This window comes from Dermacentor andersoni, chromosome 1 (genome assembly GCF_023375885.2).
Source record: "Dermacentor andersoni chromosome 1, qqDerAnde1_hic_scaffold, whole genome shotgun sequence".
Classification (NCBI taxonomy): Eukaryota; Metazoa; Arthropoda; class Arachnida; order Ixodida; family Ixodidae; genus Dermacentor; species Dermacentor andersoni.
In genome coordinates, this window is record NC_092814.1 from 355,936,304 (window position 1) to 355,945,455 (window position 9,152).

Below are 9,152 nucleotides of genomic sequence, written 5' to 3' on the forward strand. Positions count from 1 at the left end.
TACTGATCGCCGCAGCTGTTTTTATCAGAGTATATATATGGTAATGTTGTAATGCCCAGTACAGAAGCACACATAGGTGCACTGTAATTTCTCGTTGCTATTAAACACTTCACGCGGTTGTTGAACAGTACTACACAAAAAGAATGCTCGTTTTTTGGCGTTACCTGGACAGAAAACGCGTAATTTGTAGCATGCAGTATAGGGAGATCACTTTCGCACACTTCCGTTTTCATGATAAGCGCAGCCTCCGTTATCTGTCCTCCCACTACGTCTCTACCTGGCGTCAGGAGCTCGTGTTTGAACTATTGTTGCGTGGATGGCAATAACCACACGCCATTTCTTCCTCGTCGTCTGCGGTGTCTTCTTCGTGCGTATGTGTATTTTTTGCTCTTTGTCTGGAAGTAACTATGTTAGACAAACTAGCCCGTCTGTAGGTTATATATATATATATACCTTAAGTATACGTCTTCCTCCACTGCGAAGCTGTTCTATGTAAGCAACCTTTATCGGATTTTATCGCACCGCGCAGCTCGTGCACACATTCGTTTGTTCGAGAGAACCGCAATCAGTAGCTTTGTTTATATTGTACCAAGTGTTCCACTTAAGAAAGTTACTGATAGCCTTTCGTGAAGTACTATGGCTGTGACGTCTGCTCGCAGCGGTGGACGTACGCATGATTAGATGGCACGAATTAGGCCACAACTTGCTCAGGTCATCTCCATCGTTTCTAGCTGGGCACCATGGAAAGCTCGCCGGCCTTCGACGCTCATTTCGGGTGAATTTTCGCATTCACAACGCGCTAAAACTTCAGTCGCCACTGTGGATCATTGGCTACGGAGTGAACATGCAAACATGCGAGTTTGCATGCTCAATACCCGTTAGCAGCAGCTGCATTTTGATGGGACTTTATATGAAAAAATGATCGTCTATTCCGATTAACTGGACATATTAAAAAAAAAAAAAAAACAAGTCTCCAAAGTTATGATGGAGGTGTTCCCTGTCGTATCACCTCATGGCTCACATGCAAATGTGAAACTGAGAACCTCGAGAATTGTGATTGTAGCGTCATTTTCACAAGGCCGACATTGAAAGCAGAAAAAAAAATACGCGGCCCTCCATTGTGTGTGCCAGTTGAAGCTGCATGTTGCACAGAGGTTAACATGCGAAGGCTTCTGCGGACATCGGAGTAACCTGTCAGCCGTTTTCAAAAACGCGCCTCTATACTGCTTCGGATGCGTGTATAAATGGTCCGATTATACGTAACTACACTTATTCCTACATTGAGTCAACGTAACGGCTTGTTTATGAAATTATATGCTACTGCATTGTGTGCTATACCTGGTGTTTATGTAGTACAAACAGCCCAGTGCTTCAGTGATAGGCTGCGACAGCACTCCGCCTTCACTTCGCCTTCATAGGCTAAGAGTCATGATGTGACGTCGTGCCGTCTAGTTTAGGTTATCTTGGATGCAACACGCGAAGCCTCTCCAACCCTTCCGCTAGCCGCTTGGCCGTTAATCCCAAGCAGCGTGCGTTGCGAGCGTTGTGTCGCTGCGCAGAGCGTGTTCGGTACTCCGGCAACCGCAGGCGAGCTAGGCGTTTTGGCGGGTGGGCGAAGGCGTAAACTAAAGCCCCTCTATACCATACTACCCCTATGATGAAGGGGCTTAAGCGTAAACGTGAGCTGCCTGAGCGGCCTGCACGGTGGCGCAGAGCTTAACAAGCCAAACACAGAGCTACTCTTGCTGTAACCAAGTGAAAAAACATTTTAAACATGTAAAAAGACGACGTGTTCATGATTGCGCTCCTGCCGAAAATTTACACCAGCAACAAAATTAGAATAAACTTCGTTACTGCTATTATAGCTCTTTGTTTATCTGGTAGAGCTCTGTGCTGCCAGGTGGATGCACCGTGCAGAACGTTCACGTTTGCGGCTCCGCTCATCCGGCAAAACGCCCAAACCGCTTGCTCTTACGTTTACCCCAATATCGAACGCGCTAACACTCTCTGTGATGGTAGAAATCCTCCGGCGTGAAGTGGCGGCCGCCAATGCGTACATCCTGGCGCCGATCGGATACCGACCGTCCGATGCGCTGCAGCCACTCCGTTCGCATGTTGCCTTGCAGGGGGACACGATGTGGCAGCTTGACATGTCGCCGATCCCTACGTTTGCAGTCCACAACGCAACAAGGAAGAACCATGGTGCTTGCAAAAAGGAAGCTCGAGACCATCACTGACCGCGCACCTCGCATGAACCCGGAGCGCGTTGTAACACAAGCAGACGACACTTGTGGGCCAGAAGCGTTTGGGTGTAGTGATAAATTGTTGTTGTCTATTCTTTTTCTCTTACTGTCTTTATAGAAACAAATTAACCAACAGCCCAACTATTACGAAGAACATTTGTGCACCATAAAGTAGGAGAATCCATCGATGACGCGATCTGGGTAGCCAATCGGATAGCTAATCCAACTGACGTCAGTTGGGCCAAATGCACCAATTAGGATGCGGAGGTTCAAAACTCAGGGCAGCTGCACCGCTGCCATCGGTAGCGATGTACCTTTTTCAAACCTTATAATAAAGTACATGCTTTACGAGGAGCGCTTAAATGTATCATTTAATGATGAGAAGGACCTACCCTAACCAGCCATGTACAATATTATGTACAATATTATCAAAGCCATTTCAGGGTCCCTTTATGGTGTTTGAAATCATGAGACCACTCGAATCTCGCGATTTATTGCAGATATAGCGGCTGACAACCCCCCCCCCCCCTTTATACATATACAGGTCAGGCACGTACCCAGGATTTTCTTTCAGGGTACGTACGATTTTCTTTCCAACCCAAGGTAACCTTTATGCAAATGAGGGGGGGGGGGGTACTTTACTAGTACAAATGTGCATAACGTCCCCCATTGGCCATAAAAACGCGTAAACCCACAAAACACAAATGAAATAAGGTGTATTTGACAGGTACGCCTATGCGATACACCTCTCCTTTACTTGGCAAACAAGGAACTACGTCAAATCGACTCGCGCAGGAAAGAAGCGCAGGAAGAACACTGCCAAGAAAAAGTTAAGAAGCCAAAGTGTAAAATAAAATGAAAATTGCTTCAGTAGAATACAACTTAAAAAAAAAAGAGCATTTGGCAACCAAGGCACATAAACCCCGCGGAGTTGTGCTACTTCGCCAGCCAATCACAGAAGCAAACAAAATCGTCGTTATGCGCCTTTTCAAAATGGCGTCGTACTTGATACCTCCGGAGCGTCTGCTGTTCTTGAAGAGTCTTTGCATCGGCGGAAGCAATGAGGTGTGCAACAGTTATGGACAAAGTGTATGGAGCCTGAGCATTTCACTCTTCAAAAGTCTGGGGTGCCGTTCATTTCACTGCTGAACCCGTTGTACTCATGGAACTTCACTGCTAACTGAAATGAAACTTGACAATAAATAGTTGCAGCAAAGCAAGCATGTTATTTCAGTTCAATAAAGAATTGGGCTTTGGCCATTTCACGATAATAGGCGAGGCAGAATGTATAAAATTACGCGATAATAATTTTATTTTTTTGGTTACCGCCTTATTGGGGTAACAGGAAAAGTTTGAAGTACGAATTATTTGCAGCCTCGCGGAGTAACAGTGGCTGGCGGTTATGAGGGCGTGGGCGGGGCTTCATTGCAGCCTTAATTTGTATCCGACAATAGTAGCGTTTTTTGAATTAGCTCTGGAAGAATGATAGAGAAATATATATTTTCGGAACAATCACAGCTCTTTTGGATCCCTCGTTTACTGCTCTACTAAGTGAAGTGCCAAAACCAACTTGCATTGTTATTTGAGAAGTTACGTAACGATACGTGGCTGCCAGTCCCGTACAACCGCGTACGGCGCACGACGCTGCGATTCTAGACGTACTACACCCACCGCGGCAGGCTAGAAAAACACCTACATAAGCACAGCAGAGAAGTGTCTACGTTAGGCGGTTCGAATGATAACTGTGGAAGCGTCATTCACAACACGCGGAACTGTTCTCCATTTCCCTTTTCTGTTCTACTTCCTTTTTAAATAAAAAAAGGTGTTGATCCATAAATATTTTCATAAACAACGGTTAAATTTGTTAATTTTCGCTTTTCCTTTCTGTTTGGCTGTTGCCTTGGCTCTCTCCCTTAGTAGATCGCCTCATTTCTCAACTCCTTGCGACTCTTGTTTCCAGTTGGCAATTTTCCACGAAAAGGGTTCTACAATTAGGAAAAAACCAGACGAGTTAACGGATGACAGTCATATTGCCAATGAGTTTAAGGGTTATTGCAGGGCTTTATGATGAACGCTGGCTCGTATTTTATTTTGCACCTTATCTAACCCATATCGCGGGTATATGGTTCCGAAGATCTGCCAGCGTCGCGGCGAGCCGTCACTCGAGGAAATAATGAAACAAAAAGAAAAGTTAAGCGCAATTGGCGTTTTCTCTGGCCGCACCTCGTTACACGTGCACACAGACCAGCTGACCACAAACCTGATCCCTTTCCTAGACCCTGGATAAGTCTAAATAAAGGAGGTTGAACTAACGAAGCAACAGCGATGCGCGTGACCGTCGAAAAGACGGTGACAACTGAATGCATCTCGAGTTAATCGCGTGGGCACCGAATCAATGAGGAAACTGGCCTTCACACCCCAGGAGATTGCGATAACTACCGCCATCCAGAATGAGTGAAAAAGGCAGCAAAATGTTTACCGCCGTATAGCTGTCAAGTTTCAACATTGATTTGGCGGTGCTTTAGGAATGTGTGTGAGAAGTGGTGGCGTGGGCGGGGAGGGAGGGGGGTAGGTATGCGCCTTAATTTCTGAAGGGGGGGGGGGCCTGGGCGCCTCCGGCCCCCCCCTCCCCCCCTTGGGTACGTGCCTGATATAGGTGTTTGTCCGTGTGGCGACATCTGAAGGACGAATTTTTTTCAACTCCTCGGCCACGAAAACAGCCACCGGTGATAGTGCCCCTTGCAAGGTACTTTTGAGCAAACGAGCATCTTTTATGGGTTGCGTGTGTCAAGCAAGCTTATCGATGGCGGTTCTTTTGTTTGCGCGCTGGGCGTGTCAAAATTATTTGAAGGCTTGTTGCCCGGCGGTCTTACAGGATAGTAAAACCTTACACGTTCAAGGATTTAAACAAGGAGTTAAACTTAATCTTTCCCAGTTTGTGAACCAACACATGTCTCGCGTGACTGTGCCAACATATTAGGCCTTATACTAACTAATCATCCAGACAGCTTGTCATCTTTAACCTTCCTTCCTGCGATCAGTGACCGCAAAGTTCATCACGCTACTTTTTCTTTTGCGCACTGCCACGGGCAACATACAGGAAAACTATCACCCTGTACAATAAAGAAAACTTCGAAGTCATTACTGACGAACTGGTTGCCTTTCTTCCAAACTTTCAATCTCGATTTTATGAACGATCCATTTACAATAATTGGGTGCTGTTTATACGTAACATTATTGAATTAGCAGAGAAACATATACCGAAAATTATTTTCCCTGCGAATCGTCAGAACCCATGGTTCACTAATGATGTAAAGCAATTAGAAAATAGGAAAAAATACTTTTTTTGAGCTGCCAAGCAGAGTACAATGCTAACACATGGAAAATGTATTATTCTGCTGAAAAAATGCACTTATCTGCTGTTCACGGTGCCAAGCGTAATTTTTTTTAACGACTTACCGAAAATACTCAGAGAAATTCCCCCAAAAATTTTGGGAAGTAACAAACCCCACTCAAGCTCGCGCCATAACTCTTGCTGACGATTCGGGAGACATTATGACTGATACTGACTGTGCCATTTCTTTCAACAATGATTTCGCCTCAGTTTTTACTGTTACAGTTACAGTTTATATCGATGGTATTAACTCGAAACTCTTAAAAAATGCTAAAGCCATCTCAGCTGCGTTTTTGTGTCTTTTGTTTGCTCAGTCGCTTTCAAAAGACTGCATTCCTCATGACTTGGGAGTGGGAAAGCTCATTCCTATCTACAAAGCAGGCAAACAAAAATAACCCTATAAATTATCGCCCCATATCCTTAACGAGTATTCAATGTCAGATTATGAAACACGTCATTTACTAGCGCTCCTCTACCATTATTTTCTAGCAACATGTTATCTGTAATGCCGGCCATCACGTTCAGCGCAAATGGTATCTACAATGTAATTGATAACCTCAAACTCTCGGCCTCCGCCGGTATCTATGGCATTAACTCGAAACTGTTAAAAAATACTAAAGATATCTGAGCTGCATGTTTGAGCCTTTTGTTTGCTCAGACGCTTTCAGCAGGCTGCATCCGTCATGACTGCAAAGTGGGAAAGGTCATTCCTATCTACAAAGCGGGCAACAGGAATAGCCCTCCAAATAATCGCCCCATTTTCATAACGAGTCTTCCATGAAAGATAATGAAACACGTCATTTAGTAGTGCTCCTCTACCACTATTTTCTAGCAACATGTTATCTGTAAAGCCGGCCATCACGTTCTTTCGGCTTTAGGAAGCCCTACATTAGTCATGCCCTTCAGGATATCAGACTTCTGGCGTACAAATGAGTTATCAGGCCTAAAGCGTCGCCTTATATGCATCACCAATCTGGGACCCATAACAAAATATATTGTTAAGGCGCTTGAATCCTTTCGAAATCATGCAGCAAGATACATTCATTCATCCTACTCATATGACGTAAGCACAACAGTCTTAAAAGAGAAATCTGAGTTACAGTCGCTTTCGCACCGCCGTAAGATAGCCAGCGTTGGTCTTTTTCATAAGTTTTTCTACAGTTCACTTAATCGTATGCCGTAAATCATCTCACACGCAAGAATATCACAATGCACTGGCATCCGCTCCAAGTTTTAAAACCACGCTCACACACCAACTACCTTCTCTGCTTCATGTTTCTCTCGAACACCGACAGATTGGAATGCCCTTCCCCACCCTGTTGTGTCTACAAATAATCACCATATGTTCATTGGTGATGTTTCTTTTGTATTGCCAAATTAATTACCATTTCTTGTACAATTCATCATTTAACGTGTGTGTTTTTGATTGTATACAATGTAGCTACCTTTCCTCAAATGCTGCCATTGCCGATGTTTCTTCTGTTTTGCTGAAATAATTACTCTCTCTTATACAAATCCATCACTTACCACGTGTATTTGTTTATCACGTGTATGTAATTGTTTGCACAGCGTATCTACCATTTTTAAAATTTCCCATTTGTTATCACGTTCAGTTGTGCGTTGTACAGCCCTGATAAAGGGGCCTTTAAGGAGTGACCTGAGTTGACCTATTCAGTAACACTGGCGACGAATAACAATAAATGATTGTGTACCTTAACCGAGAAAGTATAAGAGTGCGGTTCAAGATTAATATGCAGAAGACAAAGATAATGTCCAATAGGCTGGTAATTAGGGAACAAGAATTCAGGAACAGCTTCAACTTCATCTTTATTAATTCCTCTCGTATACACTAGAAACGTCCTCCTGGACTAAAAGCCGCCGTAAGCAGCTTCACTCGACCCAGGAGGAGTTGTTGTACATGAGAGTGCAATAACACAAGGTACTTTCGCATCACCAGTCAGCCTATACAGCTTGTACAGGAGTACGTTTATCTTGGACAATTACCTGCAGGGGACCCTGATTATAAGAAGCAAATTTACAGCATAAAAATGGGTTAGATGCATACTGCAGACATTACAATATCCTGACTTGGAGTCTACCACTGGGATTGAAAGGAAAATGATACAATAATTGCATTCTACCGGTGCTAACATATGGGACGGTAACTGGGAAGTTAACAAAGACGCTCGAGAACAAGTTAAGGACCGCACAAAGAACGATTGAACGAAAAATCTTAGGCGTAACGTTAAGAGACAGGAAGAGAGCGGTACGGATCAGAGAGCAAACGAGGATAGCCGATATTTTAGTTGACATTAGGAGAGAGAAAAAAATCACCGCTAATCCACTCATGTGAAGATGGTTGGTCAGGAGAGGTGTAGATATTTTGCACCCAATGTAGGGCAACTTGTTAGATACCGATCCCACGATATGCGCCCATTACGCACATTGAAATTGAAAGTGATATATGACATGAACACACGTTTCAATGCAGTTTACAAAATCTTTATTTTAGTTAATACTTTGAAATAACTGATACAACTGCTTTGTTGTCGCTATGATACACACTTATGTTTCCCGCTTTTATTTGAGAAATGTTTTTGGTCAAAGTCGACCTGCATGACCTTGCAGGGTAGTTGGTTGACTCGGATGCTTGAAGCAATCGAGGCCAAATTCTTCCACGAAGTGGGTGAACTGCTGCTTTACCCGCCGTAGTTGCTCAGTGGTTATGGTCTTGGGCTACTGAGCACTAAAGCCCCTCCATCCACGCGCCACCGCCGCTTTCGCAGGTTGACGCGAAGCAGCGAACACGAGCAGATCGCTGGTTACAGTAGGCGGTGGTTCTTGGATGGAATCCCATTCACAGTTTCAACCGCAGCTCGTGCAATTAAAGCCTCTCCAGCGACGCGAAAGTAAACAACGCTAAAAAGCAAAGCGTCACTTCCACTCGGAACAGGAAGCTGCAGCTACGCAAGTTCCGCTTGACGCCGGAAGCTAAGGGGATGAGTGGGAGAGGAGCGTGGAGGTAGAGGGCAGGTTGGCGGTACTTAACCTAGTCGGCGGAAACGTCTATGGAGGGGCTTTACTGAGCACGAGGTCGCGGGATCGAGTCCCGGCAGCGGCGGCCACATTTCGATGGGGGCGAAAACACCCGTGTACTTAGATTTAGGTGCCCGTTAAAGAACCCCATGTGGTCGAAATTTCCAGAGTTCTCCACTACGGCGTGCCTCATAATCAGAAAGTGGTGTTGGCTCGTTAAACCCCACCATTTAATTTTTAACTACTGCTTTCGTTCCGGTTTTGAGATGTCTGCGTCAAAGTCTCCAACGACGACCACCGGCGAGGGATTGGCGGCAACGTACGTTGATCAACGCGGAAGTGCGCGCTCCTCGTCGTCAATCTTGTGGTTTGACGGCTTCTCTTTTTATTTGTGCGTTTCGTATTGAAACGGAAGCTGTGCTGTATGTTCGCTTCACGCCTCTGCCTTACGGGCGTATGAGCCATTAAACCTGGCCCTG